The 20,952-nt window shown below is 39.2% G+C and overlaps 1 long non-coding RNA gene across 1 annotated transcript in view; it reads left to right on the top strand.

The window, feature by feature from the left end:
- LOC102250480 overlaps positions 1-20,952 on the top strand; it is a 114,029-nt gene that overhangs the window by 7,601 nt on the left and 85,476 nt on the right. The window contains exon 2 of the long non-coding RNA XR_313171.2: positions 16,870-17,033. This is a non-coding gene — a long non-coding RNA (uncharacterized LOC102250480). The remainder of the gene's footprint in view (positions 1-16,869; positions 17,034-20,952) is intronic.

The following is a 20,952-nucleotide window of genomic DNA, read 5'->3' as shown; positions in this document are numbered from 1 at the left end:
TGAGAGGCTGGCAAGTGAGGCGGGGAACGTTGGAGTCCGCAGTCACTGCAGCAAGCAAGCCTCATGCTCGCTTCAGTGCCTGGCTGCCGGCCGCCATCTTGGCTGACAGTTAATTTGCATATACTCACTGATTAGCCAATGAAAAGGGTAGCGGTTGTACGCCAATTACCATGTTTCTCTTTTATTAGTGTAGATTATCAAGAAAACTAAACATCCTAATCTTTTAACCTTCTCAAGGTTCTAGCCTCAAAGAGAGTGGCAGTTCTCTAATTTTGTGTTTTGTCTGTTTATTTATATATATAACAGTTTGATAATACAGGAAGCATTCACAAGTAAACAGAAGCCTGGAAAGCCATACAAATGCTTTGACTGCAAACAAGACTGCAGTGTAGTGATAGATGATATATGTGATATTTCAAACTTGATGAGAATAAACATGCTGAAAATTATAATATAATATTACGGAGCATAGTACACTGATATATTTTATTGCATTACATACAGATAGATCTTCATTTTTCAAATATATAAGGTGAAATGAAAATAATACATTCCAAGAAGTCTAGGTAATTAAAATGAACTTGAAAGTATGCAGCAGATAGAAGTAACCTTATTTCAATTCAAGTCAGAACTTTATTAAAGTATAAGAAGGAAGTAAATACATGAGTGAAAAGATGACTGTTTTTGTTCCATCCCCAATAAATATTTATTTCACATGTAACAATAGAAATGATATGTGGTCTTAAGACCTGCCTCCTTACACTAACTACAATGATCTCTGTTGCCGGAATTAAAAGAATGCCAGGGAGTACTGGCAATTTAAGGGGATTTCATTTACCTGAAGGGCCACTGTTAATTCCAACAGAGAATCTTTTCTATAAATCAGAGAGTCGGGCAATAAAACATAAAATATGTTTAGTCACTCTTTTCTAAATGCTCTGATTGTTAGAATCACTTGGGAAGAAATTTTGAAAATGCAGATTCCTTATTCCCACCTCAAGTGAATTTACTTAAAAATATTCAAAAATTATTTTTGTGAATGCTCTAACCAAACTGAGCTAGAAGTATATTTTTCTTAATTAATTAAATTAAAATATGCTGAGTGTAACAAGCAAAACACCAAAAGATAAATTAAGAAACAGTTAATAATCTTCCATGCCTCTCTCTTCATGCTTCCTTGGGGTATATATCCCTCCATACCATTCTCTGTGCCAGGTGATATTCAAGAGGCTGGGTGCACGAAAATTCATGCACTTGGGGGGTCCCTCAGCTCGGCCTGTGCCCTCTTGCAGGGCGGGACCTCTCAGGGGATGTCCACCTACTGGCTTAGGCCTGCTCCCCAGGGGATCAGGCCTAAGTTGGCAGTCAAACATCCCTCTGGCAGCCCAGGAGTTCTCGGGGGAATGTCTGACTGATGGCTTAGGCCTGCTCTCCACAGGGAGCAGGCCTAAGCCGCAGTCGGAAATCCTTAGTGCTGCCGAGGAGGAGGGAGAGGCTCCCACCACCACTGCTGCGTTCACAGCCGTTAGCCTGGCCTGTTGCTGAGCAGAGCTCCCCCTGTGGGAGAGCACTGACCACCAGGGAGCAGCTCCTGTGTTGAGCGTCTGCCTCCTGGTGGCCAGTGCGCGTACCGGTTGTTCCACAGTTAGGGTCAATTTGCATATTATCTTCTTATTATATAGGATTCTATATAATAAAAGAGTAATATGCAAATCGACTGAACGGTGGAACAACTGTTCACTATGACACGCGATGACCACCAGGGAGTAGATGCTCAATGCAGGAGTGGCCCCCTGGTGGTCAGTGGGCTCCTACAGGGGAAGTGCCACTCAGCCACAAGCTGGGCTGATGGCTGGTGAGAACAGCGATGGTGGTGGGAGCTTCTCCTGCCTCTGTGGAAGCGCTAAGGATGTCCAACTGATGGCTTAGGAGTGGGCCTAAGCCATCAGTCGGACATCCCCTGAGGGCTCCCAGACTGGGAGAGGGTGCAGGCTGGGCTGAGGGACCCCCTCCGCCAAGTGCATGCATTTTCGTGCACCAGGCCTCTAAATATATATATATATTATATTGTTTCCAATGTTTTCTGGTGCAAATATTGCAACTATTAACATTCTTATGAATATCTTCTAGTGAACATTTCCAAAGAGATGTGTTAGAGATTATGCCTTTGAGCAGAATTGCTGGGTTGTAGGCAGTGCCTTATCAACTTTTCTTGGTCATGCCTCAGTTGGAGGTGGGGATTGTAGCAGTATATATATTTGTTCAATATCTTTCAGACCACACTGCATAGAAGGCTGTCTACTTTACAATTATAATTTGGGGATAATTTGGGTGGACTCCTGAGCAGTTATCATCTCTGGCTTCTGTACCAGTGGAAAGTGCTTTGCTTTGATGCCTGGACAGAGAATTCTGTCTCTGGTTGCTGGAAAAACTTCAGAAAATGTGATTCTGAAGTCTTGCATTCTCTGTGTCCTGCTCCTTTAGTTTTTCCTTATTTGTCTACACTAGCCCCTTTACCTCCCTGGTCAGGTGGAACTTCATGGCAGCAGTGACAGAGAGTGTCATGTCATGCTCAGAATGAGCCCCCTCACTCACTAGCATATCACCCTTGACCTGAATTTATTTGCCTATGCCATCTTCCGTTGGTATATTTTCTTTCTGATGAACATTCCCTGTCCTAAAGAAATAAAGAGTTCTCAGACCTAGTACTCTACTCTTTCAGCTAGGTTTCTTTTTTTTTTTTTTTTTAAATATATTTTATTGATTTTTTACAGAGAGGAAGGGAGAGGGATAGAGAGTTAGAAACATCGATGAAAGAGAAACATCGATCAGCTGCCTCCTGCATATCCCCCACTGGGGATGTGCCCGCAACCGAGGTACATGCCCTTGACCGGAATCGAACCCGGGACCCTTGAGTCCGCAGGCCGACGCTCTATCCACTGAGCCAAACCGGTCATGGCTCAGCTAGGTTTCTGTATCACAGACCAAACTTAAGCTAATTCCCTTGCTAAGTATAATGTGGTTTTAGTCTCCTTTTATCAAATTATTACTTTATCAGGGGTAAATTTGAATTTAATAAGTCATTTTCAGGATTTAGAAATATAATCAATATAACGAAGTAATACCTAGACATGCATCTCAAACTTGCTACCCTTGCAAGGCACCCCAGAAGTCCTACCTGTAATTTTGTTGAAATTTATTTTTCACAACTCTTTTCTTTCTTTAAAAAACATGTTTTTATTAATATTTTAGAAAGAGAGGAAGGGAGAGGGAGAGAGAGAAACATCAATTGGTGTTAGCACCCTGACTGGGGGTCGAATCTGCAACCTGGGTATGTGCCCTGACTCGGAATCAAACTGGGACCTTTCAGTGCATGGCACTGAACCACATTAGCCAGGGTTCCACAACTCTTTTCAAGTTTTCTTATCAAAGGGAATTTACAAAATGGTGAAAATTACCTGCCTCTTTTATTTTGCCATGTGTTTATTTCCATATATTGTTCTTTTTCTTTCTATTTTTATTTATTGATTTTGATATTCTTTTTGTAATTTTTAAAATTATTATTATTATTTTTAAAAATCTTTATTGTTGAGATTATTACAGACGTCCCTTTTTTCTCCCCTATAGTTCCCCTCCACCAGGTCCTGTCCCACCCCAGGCCTTTGCCACCCTATTGTCTGTGTCCATAGGTAATGAATATATGTAAGATCTTTGTTTAATCTCTTCCCACCTTCCCACTTCCCTTTCTCTCTGAGAATTGTCAGTCTGTTCCATTTCTATGCCTCTGATTCCATTTTACTCGCTAGTTTATTCTGTTCATTAGATTTCTTATTTGTTTAATTTTTAGATTCAATTGTTGATAGATATGTATTTGTTGCCATTTTGTCATTCATATTTTTTATCCTTTTCTTTTTCTTCCTCATCTTAAGGAATACCCTTCAGCATTTCACATAATATTGGTTTGGTGGTAATGAACTCCTTTAGATTTTTCTTGTCTATGAAGCTCTTTATCTGACCTTCAATTCTAAATGAAAGCTTTGCTAGGTAGAGTAATCTTTGTTGTAGGTTCTTGCTATTCATCACTTTGAATATTTCTTGCCACTCCTTTCTGGCCTGCATAGTTTCTGTTGAGAAATCAGCTGACAGTCGTATGGGCACTCCTTTGTAGGTAACTAACTGCTTTTCTCTTGCTGCTCTTAAGATTCTCCCTTTGTCTTTAGCCCTTGGCATTTTAAGTATGATGTGTTTTGGTGTGGTCTTCTTTGGGTTCCTCTTATTTGGGGTTCTCTGTGCTTTCTGGACTTGTAAGTCTATTTCTTTCTCCAGGTAGGGGAAGTTTTCTGTTATTATTTCTTCAAATAGGTTTTCAATATCTTGCTCTCTCTCTTTTTCTGGCACCCCCATAATTCAGATGTTGGTATGCTTGAAGTTGTCCCAGAGGCTCCTTACACCATCTTAATCTTTTTGAATTCTTTTTTCTTTTTGTTTTTCCGGTTGGGTTTTTATTGCTTCTTCATATTTCAAATCATTGATTTGATTCTCAGGATACTCTAGTCTACTGTTTAATCCCTGTATAGTATTCTTTATTTCAGTCAGTGTATGCTTAATTTCTGACTGTTCCTTTTCCATTTCATTTTTTGGCATTACCACTAAGATTCTTGAAAGTCTCACTAAGTCCCTTGAAGGTTTCTAGAAGATATTTGAGTAACCCTATAACCGTGGTTTTGAATTCTATACCCAATAGTTTACTTTCTTCCATTTTTTTCATTTGTGACATGTTTCTTTGTCCTGTATTTTGGCTACTTCCCTGTGTTTGTTCTTATGTATTGGGTAGAGCTGCTAAGTCTCCTTGAGTTGATAGAGTGGCTTTGTGTAGTAGATGTCCTATAGGGCCCAGTGGCACAGACTCCACAGTCACCTGAGCTGGGTGCTCTAGGAGAACCCCCCTTTGTGAGGTGTGTGCACAGTCTTGTTGTAGTTGAGCCTTGATGGCTGTTGGTGTCACTGGGAGCAATTGACCTCCAGGCAAATTGGCTGTGAGGACCAGCTGAGACTACAGTGAGAGTGCTGCTGTGCAGGAGATACCCTTATCGAGCAGAACTTGCTTCAGTGGGGCTTTGGTGCTCACTGAGTCTGCCCCTTGAGTGTGTCACTTATGTATGTGTAGAGCTGTAATCTGGTATTGTCTGACACTGACCACTGGATACATTGGCTCTTGGGTCTCCAGGGAGGTGTAAAGTCAGTCACTGCCTAAGGCCACCCAGCAAGAGCTACAGAGAGAACTGCAGATTCCTCCTCTTTGTATCGGGTTTGGAAGTGCCCAGACAAGGCCCAGCTGTGAAGAAAAGCAGGCTGGTGCTGGTGCTGGGTCTGGGGCTTTTTATTGATGGGTTTGGGGCTCCCTGGCCCAGCTGCAGCTTGTTTGACAGGTTTTAGTCTGAGCAAGGTCAGGCCATTCATATGCCAAAGCTGCTGCACACAGTTTGGGAGGGGGGGTGTAAATTGGATGGGGTGAAGTCTTAGGGAATCACCAGTGCAGGGTCTTAGGAAATCACCAGGGCAGAGCAAACAGAAATGGCTGCTAGTCAGCCCTGGCACCGGGAAGTTCCCAGCATAGGAACAATGGTGCCTGTGAGCACCTTCACCTGGGAGAAAGCTGCCCCTGAGTTACTGTCCCAATGCCAGACAGTCCAGTTTCTCTTTGTATGTGTCTGTTTTCCCAAGAGCCTCTCTCTGGTGCTGGAGCTTGTAAGTTCGGCCTTTTAAGAGGAACATCTTTTTTTTTTTTAAATATATTTTATTGATTTTTTACAGAGAGGAAGGGAGAGGGATAGAGAGTTAGAAACATCGATGAGAGAGAAACATCGATCAGCTGCCTCCTGCACACTTCCCACTGGGGATGTGCCCTCAACCAAGGTACATGCCCTTGACCAGAATCGAACCTGGGAACCTTGAGTCCACAGGCTGACGCTCTATCCACTGAACCAAACCGATTAGGGTAAGAGGAACAGCTTTTAAGAAGAACAGCTGGGTCTCTAGCAGCCTGTATGTCACTGAGACCCAATATGCACTGGTTTTTACAGCCCGTAGTTCTAACTGCCCGTAGGGACTTCTTTTCAAAGCTCTGGGGCCCTGGGCTGGGGGTCTCGTGTGGGGCTGGGATCCCTTGCTCCTTCAGGTGGCTTCTGCAGAGACGATCTCCCTCATGATCAAAAAAGTGGCACACATGAGTGCCTAACCAGCCCGTTCCATGCCTCAGGACCTCCTATGAGTCTCAGCGTGCTTTCTTCTTCTCTAGTTGTAAGACTTCCATTCAGCCAGCTTTCCAGCGGTTCTGGATGATGGTTGTTCTGTATTTTAGTTGTAATTTTGATGTGGTTGTGGGAGGCAGCGAGTACAGGTGTTTGCTTACATCACCAGCTTGGTTCTCCATGATTTTCTTTTTAGAGAGAGAGAGGAAGAGAGAAAGAGAGAGAGATTTGTTGTTCTACTTATTTGTGTATTCACTAGAGGCCCAATGCACGAAATTCATGCAAGAGTAGGCCTTCCTTCCCCTGGCCTCTAGCGCTGGCTTTCCTCTGGTATCCGGGACCCATGCTTCCCTCTGGCTGCTGGCAGGCACCCGGGACTGGGGCTTCCCTTGCAGCCCCGACTTTGTCCGGAAGGTCGTCTGGAAGGATGTCCAGTCTAATTAGCATATTGTGCTTTTATTATTATAGATTAGTTGATTCTTGTATGTGCCCTGACTAGGAATTAAACCCACAACTTTGGCGTATCAGGGAGATGCTCTAACCAACTGAGCTACTTGCATATTTTTAGTTAAATTTAAAATATGCTGTGTAACAAGCACAACACCTAAAGATAAATTAAGAAACAGTTAAAACTCTCCCATGCCTCTCTTTTCATGCTTCCTTGGGGTATATCCCTCCATACCATTCTCTGTATGCAAGCAAACCTATAAAGTGCTCTTTGATTTTGAGAAGAGAACATTCTTCATTTCATCATGATAATCTTCATTGTAGAAGATTTTTGTTTTCTAACAAAATAGTTTAAAATGAAATAAAAAGCTTTCTTGATGTTTCTTTGGGAAAATGGAGTGATTCTGCCTTCTGAGGTAGAGCCATTCCACTGACTTAGAGGTTTCTGGGTCCCTGTGAAAGGAATCATGGAATTGACAGAAGGACAAGTGACTCTGGTTGGTAGAAGGGAGCCCTAGCATGAGTCAGGAGGGGAAGACTCGGGTTTGACTACCTTTAGCCCGTTAGCCATAAAAAAATCCTGTGAACGTAGATTATTCAGCTGTGCCAAGATAATGCTACTCTGGAATAAAAATTATACTAAGCTATTATTTGCCACTGAAAGGTATACTAAAAATACATTTAACCTGATAACCCCATTCATTTTATATTTGTAATAAGTAAGAATAAAAGAGCAATATTCTTAGATGATATTCTCAAAGTACAATTATGTAACACTGATTTTTTAGAGCCTTTCAAGTGTCAGTGATAGTGGTTCCAAAGTTACAACATATTTTAAATATGACTGTGTGTGCATTTATATTTTGCATGCGTATCTCCATATCTGTAATCAAAGACTCTATCTCGCCTCTCCGTGTGGAATGGATACTCTCCTTGGACCACTGATATTGTCAAGATTCTGAAGCTATTTACTAAAAATATGATGCTTGTTTTCCACCTGATGTGTAATCAGTGGCAGATTTCTAACTGGTGTTAAAGGTGTTCACTACCTCACTCTACATATTTACAAACATGATTTGGTTTATACATATTCAGTTATTCTTGTACTTGGATGGATGTCTCCATAATGTTGATTTACAGGTGCAGTGGTAAAGAAATATGTGTCTGCATGGAAATCAAAGTAACACATGATTTAAGTATTAAATTTCAATTTTGATTGCAAGTTTGTTTTCAAGTAGCTTTACTTATTTAATAGAAACATAATTTACAAAATGGCAGTATGCCTGTGATTTTATAAAGTTCAGTAAGGATAAGTTTAAAAGAGATGCATATAAGAGTGAAAATTTAACTAAGAAAATCTTGGGAGAATGGTATATATAGGATTCTGCAAAAAAAATAAAATAAAATAAAACGGAGCTTATAGTAAATTACAAGCTTAACTTTAGTCTCACAAAATTCACCGTTTGAGAAACGAAAAGAGTAAGCATGACACTGAGAGACAGTGAAAAACTGAATCCTGACAGGGCCCATCTATCAAAGGTCTGAGGAAACCTTTGTTTCCATGATGACTGTAGGCAGAATGAAATATTTTAGAAAATGTAGGACAATGTTGCCTTATCATCCTAGGCCCTCACTGTCATTGACTGCTCTTCTTTATCTTAAACAAATGTTAAGTTTTATATAATGCTACATGTACCTTCTGCATCTTGGGAATGTGCTATCTGCATTAATCATCTATATAATAAAACCCTAAGCGACCATTAGGGTGGAACAACCAGAATGACCGGTCGCTATGATGCACACTGACCACCAGACCACCATGGGGCAGACACTCAATGCAGAAGCTGCCCCCTGGTGGTCAGTGCACTCCCACAGGGGTAGCACCGCTCAGCCAGAAACCAGGCTCACAGCTGGCGAGCGCAGCAGTAGTGGCGGGAGCTTCGCCTCAGGGGCAGCACTAAGTAGCAGTGAGTCAAGTGGTAAGGAGCGAGGGGTCCCGGACTGCAAGAGGGCACAGGCTGGGCTGAGGGATCCCCTCCTCCAGTGCATGAATTTCATGCACTGGGCCTCTAGTTTCTTATAATTTCCCCCCTTTCCTCTTTTTCCTTCCATGTCTCTCTTTTCTTCCTGAACACTTCATAGAACCCTGACCACTCACAATTTTTAAAGCATCAGGAGTCTGTTTCTTGCATTTCTTTAGTCACTGCAAGATGCCCTGTTAAGGTTGTCAGATAAAAGTAAAAGAGTCCAGTTAAATTTGGGTTTCAGATAAACATGAAAACAATTTTTTTAGTATAAATATATCCTATGCTGTACTTGGGATCCACTTAGAGTGAAAGTAAGTATTCTTTACTTTCCTGCAATTCAAATTTAACCTGGAGTCCTTTGTTTTATTTGCTAAATGGGACAGCTGTTCCTTGAAGGCCATTGCCACAGTGCAGTGTGGAAAGGCCATTCAGCGCAGGCCCCAACCATTACATACATTTACTTATGAATGACTTTCTCCCAGAAGAGGGTGTTTCAAATGATGATTACTATTCTTTTGTGGAAGAAGAAGAAATGGTCGCAACACCTTAGATAAAACCTAGGGTAATTTCTCGTTATTTTTAATGAGAATTTTAAAAAATATATATTTTTATTGATTCCAGAGAGGAAGGGAGAGGGACAGAGAGATAGAAATATCAATGATGACAGAAAATCATTGATCAGCTGCCTCCTGCACACCCCACACTGGGGATGAAGCTTGCAACCTTGGCATGTGCCCTGATGAGGAATCAAACAATGACCTCCTGGTTCATAGGCTGGCGCTCAACCACTGAACCATGCTGGCTGGGCGTTAATCAACATTTTGATGACCATTATTCAATAAAAGGGCAGTCTCAGTTCAGTAACTACTATGTTCAGTCTAGAATAAGGATCAAATATCTACAGCTTTTTTTTCACATTCTTGTTTGTTTATTTATTTCTTTATATTATTTTTATTGTTGACACTATTACAGACGTCCCCAATGCCTACAGATTTTTAATTTATGGCTTCACTCCTTCTCTAGCCTAGGCTTTCTGAAGACAATCCTCCTGAGGTACAAAGGTCAGAGAGCTTCTCCTTCATTTGTCTACCTCTCCTTCCCATTCAAAGAGCTTCTTTGGTTTGAATATGGGTGGAGTGGGACCAGTGGAGGAAAATAAATGGATGTATGGGGTGAAACATTTGTGAATTTTCCAGCACTAAGTGGTCTGGCCATGGATTCTCTGGGGCTGGCACATGTTCTAGTTAGGCACTTTAAAGAACACTTTGAGACTCCTTGGTTGATATGAATTTCTAACTTTAAGCTCCCCCAGTCACTGGGGTCTCCATCTGTCTAGTTGTTTTCTCATACCTGACCCTTGAACACTAGGCCAGACATAGTCTACTCTGAGCTGCTTTCTTCTGAATTCTTCCTTTCATTCTAGGTGGTCTTTTTGGAGAACAATGAATATGAGCATCATTTCATCATACTGTGAACACATTGTATCCAGGGAGAACACTCGTCTATGCTTATCCCTGACAAAGGCTCCAAGTGAAGCCGAATCCCACGTCCTTTCTGAGTAGCTACAATGATCATCCTTTAGATTCTCATGCATGAGTCAGTATCAGTCTCCTCTGACCCACAGCTGCAAGGCTCACAATACAGGCTTTTTCCGTGGTCTCATTGAGCCCCTTTTCTTCCTTTGGCCAGAGATGTGGAGAACTCACTGTAGCCAGCCCTTGCTTCATGATGTGAAACTCAAAGTGTGCCTCATTCTCTTAACTCAAATGTTAGGCTCTTAATGTGAGTAAACATTGTGAATTCAGGTTAAAATAAGTAACTAAGACAGTGCCCTTGGGTATACAGCAGATTGTCACTGATCCATGATTTAGTCTAATTAAAATGTATTTGGATGGCCTCAGCTTCATTTCTGAATCAGTAGCTTTTGCAAAAGTGGTGAGAACAGAAATATATTACGTGTTAGTGCTTACATATACACAGACCCATTTCTAAAGAAAGGATACTTAGATGGCATCATAATATATAGGTCAAGACTTGATCCATTTGCCCTTTATTCTAGGAAAGGGAAGAATTCAGAGTGTAAAAATATCAAATCGTGCATTGGAATTCATAGCAGGATGCTGGCATTAACAAAATTTACAATGTTTTTGAAGAGAAATAATAAGTACTTCTCTGCAGCTTCAGAAGCAATGTATAACACAGCACAGTGAAAAATGGTATTTTAATTTTTATGCATGACCTTCACCAGAGGTGTTAATCCTGTGCTAGACCCTATAATTCTCCAACAATTTGAGATGAAAGAAAAATGATATTCTGGGTCTTTCATAGAAAGATCATATATTTTGGCGAATCTAGAGACTGGGAGAAACTATTCATGTATTAAAGAGCAAAGACCAAGTGGCAAAATCCGACGGTTTTGCAACAGAGTAAGACAGCAAACAATGGATTATTCTATCAAGTTGTAAATTTAAGAGCATATCCTGCCTTTAAAAATAGATTAAAATGTAAATTATTATAATTTTACCATATTTGCCTGACATTGTTGCAGTGATTAAATTTTTGAAGATATTTAAAATCCTCAAAGCATTTGCCAACAGTCAAAGTTTTTACAAAAGATGAATTTAAAGGGTGGGCAGGAGTTTCTGGGTAGATAGGAAAGTCTGGTATAAGTAAGAGATGCTAGTGCCGAGAGACCTACTGTAAGACTTGGAAGAGGAGGACAGTAAAAGGTCACTGTAGGGGTTAGGGTAGAAAATCAAACAGACCACAGGATTGCTTAGAATTACCCTCCTATCAAGAATGGGATGTGAGGTCCTGAGGCATTTGCAATGTAAGCAGCAGATGGACAGGTTAACCTGAGAAATAGAAAGAAAGAAAACAGACAGCAATTGGAATTATTGTGGAGGAAGTGATAAGGATAATACAGGGGCTGTTTTTATGGAAGGTCTCCTGGTGATGCCTACGTGAACTTAGAGAACCACTGCTCTAGTTGAGAATAAAAATGGATGTGAAAAATATCTCTCCCTGAGCAGACAGCTAAAACAACTCAAACTGTTGGCTTTTTTTTGTTGTTGTTCATCCTCACCTGAGGATATTTTTCCATTGATGTTTTTTAGAAAGAGTGGAAGGGAAGGGGAGAAACACACACAGAGAAACATCAATCGATTTGTTGCCTCTCACATGCATGCCATGATCTTGGTTGCCTCCCACATGTGTACCAGGATCGAGCCCGCAACCAGAATCAAACCCGGGACCCTTCAGTCCGCAGGCCGAGGCTCTATCCACTGAGTCAAACCAGCTAGTGCTCGAACTGTTGGCTTCTAAATCTCTGATAAACCTAAGATATATCCTCTTTCCCCAGGATGAGTGCTGATATCAAGGTCATAAGGGAAATGACCCCACCTCACCTCAAGCTTGGTTAACTTAAAGTCACTGGTGCATGAATGCCAGATGATCAGGAACTCCAACACAGGCCATTTGGGAAAATTAATAAAGCAAGTCGCCTTATATTTCTTAAGAAAGACAATAAATTTATTTTAAGTTTTTCTAAGTATGCTCTTTCATATCATATAGAAACAAAATATATAAAAAATTTTTTAATCCCCTCTCCAAAAATAAATAAATAATCCCTCTCTAGGACTTGGAGCTTAATTCAGGTCCCCTTGAGCATAAGGTGGGCTGGGTGACTTACTTCTACCAAACAGAGCACGGAAAGGAGACACTTGTCAGACACAACCTTAGCCAAGTGGTAAAGGTGAAGGTTGCCGGTATAAGGAATGTTGGTACCATCTACTCTCTGATCTAATGGGATGAAAAGGGCACCTCCCCTCTACAGCATGTAATCATGAGAAACATCACGCAAAGCCAGAATGATGAACATTCTACAAAATGCTTGACTGGTAGTCTTTAAAAGTTATAGAAATGTAAAAAATATATTAAAAATATAAAAAAAAAGTGTGGAATTTCTGAAGAAGAAGGAAAGACGGAAAAGCTGTCACAGACCAGAGGAGACTAAGGAGTCCTGGCAATTAAATGTCACGTGGTATCCTGGATTAAATCTTGGGAGAGAAAAACTGGGGCAAGTTGAGTGAAATCTGTAATTTAGTTATTAGTATTCTATTAAAGTTAATTTCTTAGTTTTGAAAAATGAGCTGTGGTTGGTTATGTAACAGGTTAATAGCAGGGGAAGTTGGATGAAGGGGATAGGGAACTTTCTGTACTACCTTTATAGTTTATTACTCAAAATTATTCCAAAATTAAGAGTTTATTACTAAATGATGATATTCTCACTATTTTTAAATATAGGAGTATGCTTAAAGATCAAGCAGCAGTTACATCCTTGAATTTTATAGTGCCTATTAATTTAACCTTCAGAGCAGATAGTGATGGTGTTTACTAAAGAATATTTTGAATTGTTAATGCTCAGCACTGTCTAATTTAGAGTAGTTGCTAAATAAACACTTGATGCACGAGTAATCGGATCATATTTGGTATATTTTTATGTTGCAAATTCAGCACTCGGGGCTCTTTCCCTATCATTTATCCACATAATCTGGATCATCAGGCTTCATTCTGAAGGTGTGTTAACTACGAGAAACAAATAGCACTCTTTCACATGAATTACCCTTTCAAATACACGCATAAGCCTTTATGAAAATAACCTAAGCAATGTAATATTTAGGATCATTATGTTTAGAAATCAACATAAAATCTCAATAAGTTTTAAACAAATGAACTAATTATACGAACAGAACACTTTTCCCCATAATGTATACTAATCACAAATTTATTTCCAGGCATAAAGGAAGAAAGTGATTATTTCTAATAATTTATTATTCTTATCTTGGAGTGAATCCCGTAGAAGGATAACCCTGCCATGAACCAACTTGATATTAAAATCTTTCCCTGTGTTTTGGCATTATATACCAACAGCTTTTTTTGTGTGTTTCAGTTGTCACAGGTTTTTAATAAAAGTAAAGCTTTGGCTCATAATTTCCCTCTTGACTTGTTCTCATTATGGATGGAAAAAAAATGGGGAGATGAAAAACATATAATGCATCAGCAGCTGGACCTTCCCCACCACTGTTTTGTTGTTAAAACTAATATGATCTTAACATTTTGGGAAGGTAATTAATAGGACCTTTTGCAATTCTCCCTTGATTTTTTATCTCGGGTTTATTTCTTTGCTTGTTCTTTGTAAAATGAAATTAGCATTGAATTTTTCAATCCTCTTTAGACACCATTTGCAACCTGCCTCTAACATAATCTGAAAGCATGGAAAAAAATTTCCAGAGTGATTTGTATTTTGTACACACAAACAATTTTAAGCAGTTATGAGGACATCACTTCTTTGTATTTTTAAAAGTTTTCTGTGTTTTGCCATATCCAAGATATGTTTTTAAGTCATGAGAAGAAAATGGTTGGTCCCTTTGAAAGCCAGTATGTCAGCAAAAACACTTAAATTGCAAGAAAGCTAAAACTGTTAGGCTACCAGCTGAAAGAAACTTACCTAATACTAATTAAACTATTAAGTAGTAAGGTAAGGAACTCAGTAGTATGGACAGTCTAAAGATATATAAAATAAATATCAAAAATATAAGTCTTTGTTTTACTATGGTTGCAAATATCAAAAAAATTCTATATGTGACATGGCACCAGAGTTAAGTTAGGGTTTTTCAAAATGCTGACACGCCGAGCTCAAAAGGTTCGCCATCACTGGTCTAAAGGAACTTATCATGTTACAAATGTGTAGCTTCTTTTTAACTAGCAACTGGAAATCCCAGGTAACTTGTTCACAGTTGGAAGTTAAGATTCATGAGATGAAGACTGAGAAGCAGATGATACTAAGGTTTGTCATGCTAAGAATTCTTTTTTATTGGATTTGTAATGTGTTTAAGCCCAAAAAGTATTTTTGCTTTTTCTTATTCTTAAATGTTAACCTCAAAACAGACAAATAAACAAGAAAAGAAAAAAAGAAGAGAAAGATGGGTTGAGCACGGTATGAACACCTGGAGATCAGCTTTGAGATGGCTCTAGGAGAGAGGACAGAGCATTAAATCCTGGGAAGACCTTGGCCCACAAAGCTTTGTGGTTTCGCACTGAGAAAAGTTGACATCAACCTAAGCTCCCCTTGTTTTATTGGCTTCCAACGGACCAATTAAAAGCTGGTGTCTGGGTGTCCTCATTGCCCAAATGCTTAGAGAACCAGGAGACAAAGGAGCAATGGAATCGCTGTCTGCTGCATCTAGACCAGAAATCCCTAGAGGTCGAGAACACGTCACCTTCTAAACCAGCGGTTCTCAACCTGTGGGTCGCGACCCCTTTGGGGGTTGAACGACCCTTTCACAGGGGTCGCCTAAGACCACCCTGCATGTCAGATATTTACATTACGATTCATAACAGTAGCAACATTACAGTTATGAAGTAGCAACGAAAATAATTTTATGGTTGGGGGTCACAACATGAGGAACTGTATTTAAAGGGCCAGAAGGTTGAGAACCACTGTTAGCCACCCATTAAGATGGAACTCAATAACATCTGTGAACTTACAGAGAAAAAAGGCATCACATTAAGGTTCTATCTGTTAGAGTGAGGAAATTTAGGTAGAGCAAACTACACGCATCCAGTGAAATAAGGTTGTAGGGGACATATATGAAAGATTGAGTAAAAAAACAACAACAATATTAGAATCACGTCAGTGATTCACATTCAAGTGTAGAATGGACAGGATGTTCTGGAACCTAACACATAATTCCCCACTAAACAGTTAAATACAATAATTCAAGGAAAAACAATTAATTTTGATTTTTAATTAATGGCCTAAAATATCAAGTACAAAATATACCTTAAAGTACTGAGAAAAAAAAATGACAAATATGGTGGAAAATATAGTAATGTGGATAGTGGATCCAGAAGACCAGAGTTCTGGAAAGAAGCAAATTTAAAAAAAAAAAGAAAAAAAGAAAAGAAAAGAAAGATGTTAAAATCTAGAAACTTAGGTCAATAAAATTGTATTTAGTAAGAGTTTATTATGCATAGGACAGTTCACAAACTGGGAGTCTTCAAATAAACAGTGGAATGAAGCTCAGAGGCATGCAATAGGAAAACTTATATAGTGGAAATCTGGAAGCTTTTTAAGCTTTATAATGATTAGTTATAGCATTGAGATTTTTTCCATGACAGGCGACTGGTTAAAAGTGGTTATCTTAAAATACAGCTAAAAATGCAGCTAAAGAATTAATTTTCTCCATTTCCTTCTCAAATTTTGGAAAAGCTCAAACTTTTTAGTGCCTCCTAGCTTCATCTTCTCTCCCTCAAAGCATCAGACTCTATCCTTAATGCTTTCCAATAGTCCTGGGGCATAGAAACTCTTTACCTCTGATAATTAATTGCTACCTCTCTTATCATTACCCCTATCAATGATAGCATAAGACCAAGTAACATCCTTAAGATATAAAAGCTAGCTATTTTCTGGGGTGGAGATAGAGAAAGGGGTTGCTAACAACAGCTTACTTCTTTCTTAATAACTCATTTTGTTGGATGTGAGTAGGATCAATGAATCTAATTTGTTCAGAAGAAAGCTCTGAACAAATTGGAAGACTTGGCATTTAGGGATGTACTTTCATTGGTCTTTAATTCCCTGCAGAATATAATAGAGGGAAGCTTCAGTTAATTGGAATGTATGGAGTATGGTAATTAACAAAACATTTTGATTTTAATATTTACCAATTTTTTACTATCTTAATCTTAATGATACATTGTAGTTAAAATGCATTTAATCTCTCCTTGGTGCTTGGTTACTATCTATCCTTAGATTTACTGCTCTTAATTTTAGAGCTGAACATATATTGATTCCAAGATAGCCTAAAAAGTTACCTAAAATATATTATCATGGAGTCGTAAAATATTTTTCAATTAAAGAAGGATAAGGATCCTGCAGAAATTATAGAGAAGAATTATGTGCTTGGGAACAAAACTATGGACTTCTCCAGGGAAAGTTTTTTAGTAGGCTTTATTTTCGGTTTGTGACTCCTGGGAGATCATAGAGACAGAGAAGCCAAATGGATTTGGTGGCCTTTTCTAAAAGCAGGTTTTTCTTTTTCTTTTTCTTTTTAAAGAAGTCAGCAGTCCTTCTCCCTTTCTAGTTTTAGGAAGAACAGACCATTTGTACAAAATTGGGAATGGCCAATCCTCCCTCTGGTTTTAACCCAAGGACCAGTGGATGACTGTCTCCCATATGAAATCCTCTGAGCTCATGTGTTGGACTCTGCCAGGACGTAGAGAAAGGGGCTGGAAAGAGATGACAAAGGTAAGACAAGGGGTGTAGAGGCACATGTCAAAAATAGATGAGCTTTCTATGCTTCTGGGAAACAGTGTAAAAGGCTGGCTGGGGTTAAACAATCATTGTGATACTTAGTTTAGAAATGAAGAGGATTGAGTCTTAAGAACCGGAATGACACTTTTAATTACTAGATATGACAGGAAAAAAAATGAACAATCAGACTGAACTGTCGCTAAAGATGACTGCCATTCACCAGAAAAGGACTGAGGGGCAGATAACAGACCAGAGTTGGTAGAAGTTATTGGAAAAATAAAACTGTTCCATGTTTATACCCCTAAGAGTCAACTATTCAGTCAAACTGATTATACTTATTTGCACACTGTCTCTTTGCTCTAAAAATGAGTGTCAAAACAACTCTGATTAATTACAGTCTGGTGAATGGGTTCTATTTCCTAGAGGTTTTATTGGTCATTGATGTGTGGAGATGGCACCTTCAATATATAGGCTAATTATTTCCATTATTCATGGAATAAACTAAGACCTAGGGAAGGACAAAATGTAGCTATTTAGATTTAATGCTAGCAAACATCTATAAAAATTACTGCAGTGGGGGAAAGAGTTGAATTAAATATAAAGAGATGTTAGTAAAACTTTATAGTCAGCATTGTGTATGTGTGTGAGAGCCTAATGATATTTTTAAGCTATCTTCAGGTAAATGAGCTAAATAAAAAACAGATTTTTAAGATGTGTTTATCAGCTAATATAGCACCAAATGACTCAATTTAAAATCTAAGGTTCAAGATGCATGTGTCTAAATTGGTAATATATTCTGGGCCAGATCTTTTATATTTTACTATTTTTGATCTGAATTCAATAAATATTTTTAAGCCCATGATAAAATTGTATCATACTAGCATAACTCCTTGATGGTTCAGGACATCTAATTTCAAAGCATTTATTTTGATATCCCCATGAATTTACTCATTCCTACTATTTCAGGTATTCTAGTTTTCAGGTAAACCTGCTTCTAGCAAAGTCTTTTAACCAGGTATTTTAGCAATTATATTATCCTATATAATAAAAGGCTAATATGCAAATAGACCGAACAGCAGAACTACCAGTCTCTATGACATGCACTGACCACCAGGGGGAAGACGCTCAATGCAGGAGTGCAGCAGCAGTGGCGGGAGCCTCTCCTGCCTCTGCATCAGCACTAAGGATGTCTGACTGATGGCTTAGGCCCGCTCCTCAGGGGGAGCAGCCCTAAGCCATCAGTCAGACATCCCCCGAGGGCTCCTGGACTGCAAGAGGGCACAGGCGGGGCTGAGGACCACCCCCCCTTGAAACCCTGAGTGCACAAATTTCATGCACAGGGCCTCTAGAGGTTCTCTACCAAAATCCCACCTTATGCCTAGGTTCACAAATCCTACTCTAGAAATGCTTATTCATATAAGTTAATAATCCTATATAATACAAGAGAAACATGCAAATTAACCATCACTCTGTCACTCCGCCACTCTGCTACACCCACCAGCCAATCAGAGTGACTATGCAAATTAATCCAACAAAGATGGTGGTTAATTTGCATACGCAGGCGCAGAGCGAAGACTGAAGACGACTAAAGATGGCGGCGGTCACGGAGCTGGAGCGAGCAGGAGGCTTGGGCTGCTCCCGGCGATGGAGGAAGCCAAACTTCCTGCCGGCCCTGGGCTCTGCTCAAGGAGGGGCTGGGGGCCTGGGTCACTGGGGGAGACCAAAGGCCTGGGTCCCGGGTGCCAGAGGAAAACCGGTGCCGGCAGCCAGGGGAAGGAAGGCCCATTGCACGAATCTTCGTGCAACAGAGCACTAGTAATCATAGAAAAGGATTAAGTAAAACTATTTTTTTTGATTTCCTAATTTATTATATCTGTTGACATGCACTAATTTCCAAATTATGAATTTCTCAGTGATAATACTTTTATATAAAATATTTTAAAATAAAAAATAGAAACATAAAGATTTGCCATTATGACTTGGTGAAGGATAGCAACTTATGCCACATTTTTTGTAGTAAGGATCTGTACCTTAGTAATTCATTTTTAAGTGTATACTAGTAATACTTACAATTTTTCAAGATACATTTCTACAGATCTACTACTTTATCTCCAGTGTAAGCAATATTATCTGTGGTCTAAAGGCATTCAAAAAAGGCCTCAAAAGAATTCATTGTTGAATTTTCTTTGATAACTTGATGTAAATTCAATAAAACCAATGGGAAAAATGAAAGAATTCTCCTAAATAATTAGAAATAATTTACCAAAGTTCACTGGAATAAAAGTGTGCAACTTCGGGTGATCATAAAAAACAAGAGATACTTTATTAGTATTGTTTAGTTAGAAATTTGTAAAGCAAGAAGACTTTCTAAAATAATTTTAAAAGTAGGGTAGTCCAACTGTGCTTAAGTTTCCTTAAGACTCAAAACTAGAAAGACATGGTAGATGTAGATTCAATCCAAGTGGTCTGCTCTTCTGCTTCTGTAAGTAGGAGACTTAAGAAATTTTGAGACAAGATCTAGTCAATTAGCCTATAGCCAACTCACTTCAGAGAAATCTGTCTTCCCATTCTCTGTGAATAGCAGTTGCTGCCAACACATGGTAAGACCTTCCTGCCACTCAGACTAAGATTTCACTGGAAAGGTAGGTGGTTCATTTCAGGGCTGTGCTGTTCCATGCAGGCTTCCTCCTCACGGCCATGGTTTAGGGCAGCATCCTCTCTCTGCTGGAAGATGCCAACAGCTGTTTCTAGGTTTACTTCCTCAAATGCATTATTCTCTCTGCAGCCAGAGGACCGTTCAAATCATAACTCTGGTCATTCGTTTGATACTTAAATACTTTTAAAGCCTTTTTGTTGTTCTCAGGACCAAGTTCGAATATTTAGTCATTGGTGTTCTGGCTCCTGCTTAACTTTCTAGATTTTTTCTTAAAGTCCTATGTAGTCTTCTGCACACTGAGCTATCTGTAATTCCTCTAATGTGTGCCTCTGCCTCTGCACCTCTCACTGTCTCTCACATGTCAATGTCTTGGCACCTGAAGTTCTTGAGCATACCAATTTTTTCAGGCAGCACAGGAATTAGGAGTATGGGAACATTTTCTGCATAATAAAAATATAGCTTGAGCCCAGCTGTGTGGCTCAGGGGATTGAACATTATCTCACACACCAAGAGGTTGCTGGTTCAATTTCCAGTCAGGGCATATGCCTAGGTTGCAGGCTCAATCCCCAGTAGGGGACGTGCAAGAGGCAGCTGATCAGTATTTCTCTGTCATAGATATTTCTATTTTCTCTCCCTCTCCCTTCCTCTGTCTCTCTCTCTCAAAAAAAATCAATAAAAATAGAGCTTGATAGATGTTATACATTTTGTATATCTATCATATACTCATATTCCTATAAAGTCCTTTTCTTCTATTATATTGATAGATCATTGATAAATGATTTGATAAATAGCACAGCAGCCAACACTTTCTCATTCATAAGTATTGATTCCTGTTTAGATAATTTGCATTTATATATACTGTACTTGGTTATTTTTCCTTCTCTCTATTGACCCTCTACCCTCCAATAAATTAAATTTCAGACGAATGTGGGAACATGCAATACTAGGGAAAATTATTTGCTACATTTATTTCCTATGACTGCATTTCATTTTTAATATTGGAGCTATAAAAAAATGGACCTTTGAGCCTGAGATACATTTTAGCATTTTGATGTGACTGATACTATTGTTCAGCAAATATCTATGGAACCACATAAAACACTAAAACTCCCATTCAAGAAGCTGGAAAATTTGTTGACTTCCTCTATGTTTTGTTTTTTAAACTGCTGTCTAAAATGTCCAGGTATCTAAGTACTAGTTTCTTACTAAATAGATGAAAGGAAACTAAAAGCAGTTAATAAAAAACATCCATAGAAA

Source organism: Myotis brandtii, unplaced genomic scaffold (genome assembly GCF_000412655.1).
Source record: "Myotis brandtii unplaced genomic scaffold, ASM41265v1 scaffold123, whole genome shotgun sequence".
Lineage (NCBI taxonomy): Eukaryota > Metazoa > Chordata > Mammalia > Chiroptera > Vespertilionidae > Myotis > Myotis brandtii.
This window is presented reverse-complemented; position numbering and strand designations above follow the sequence as displayed.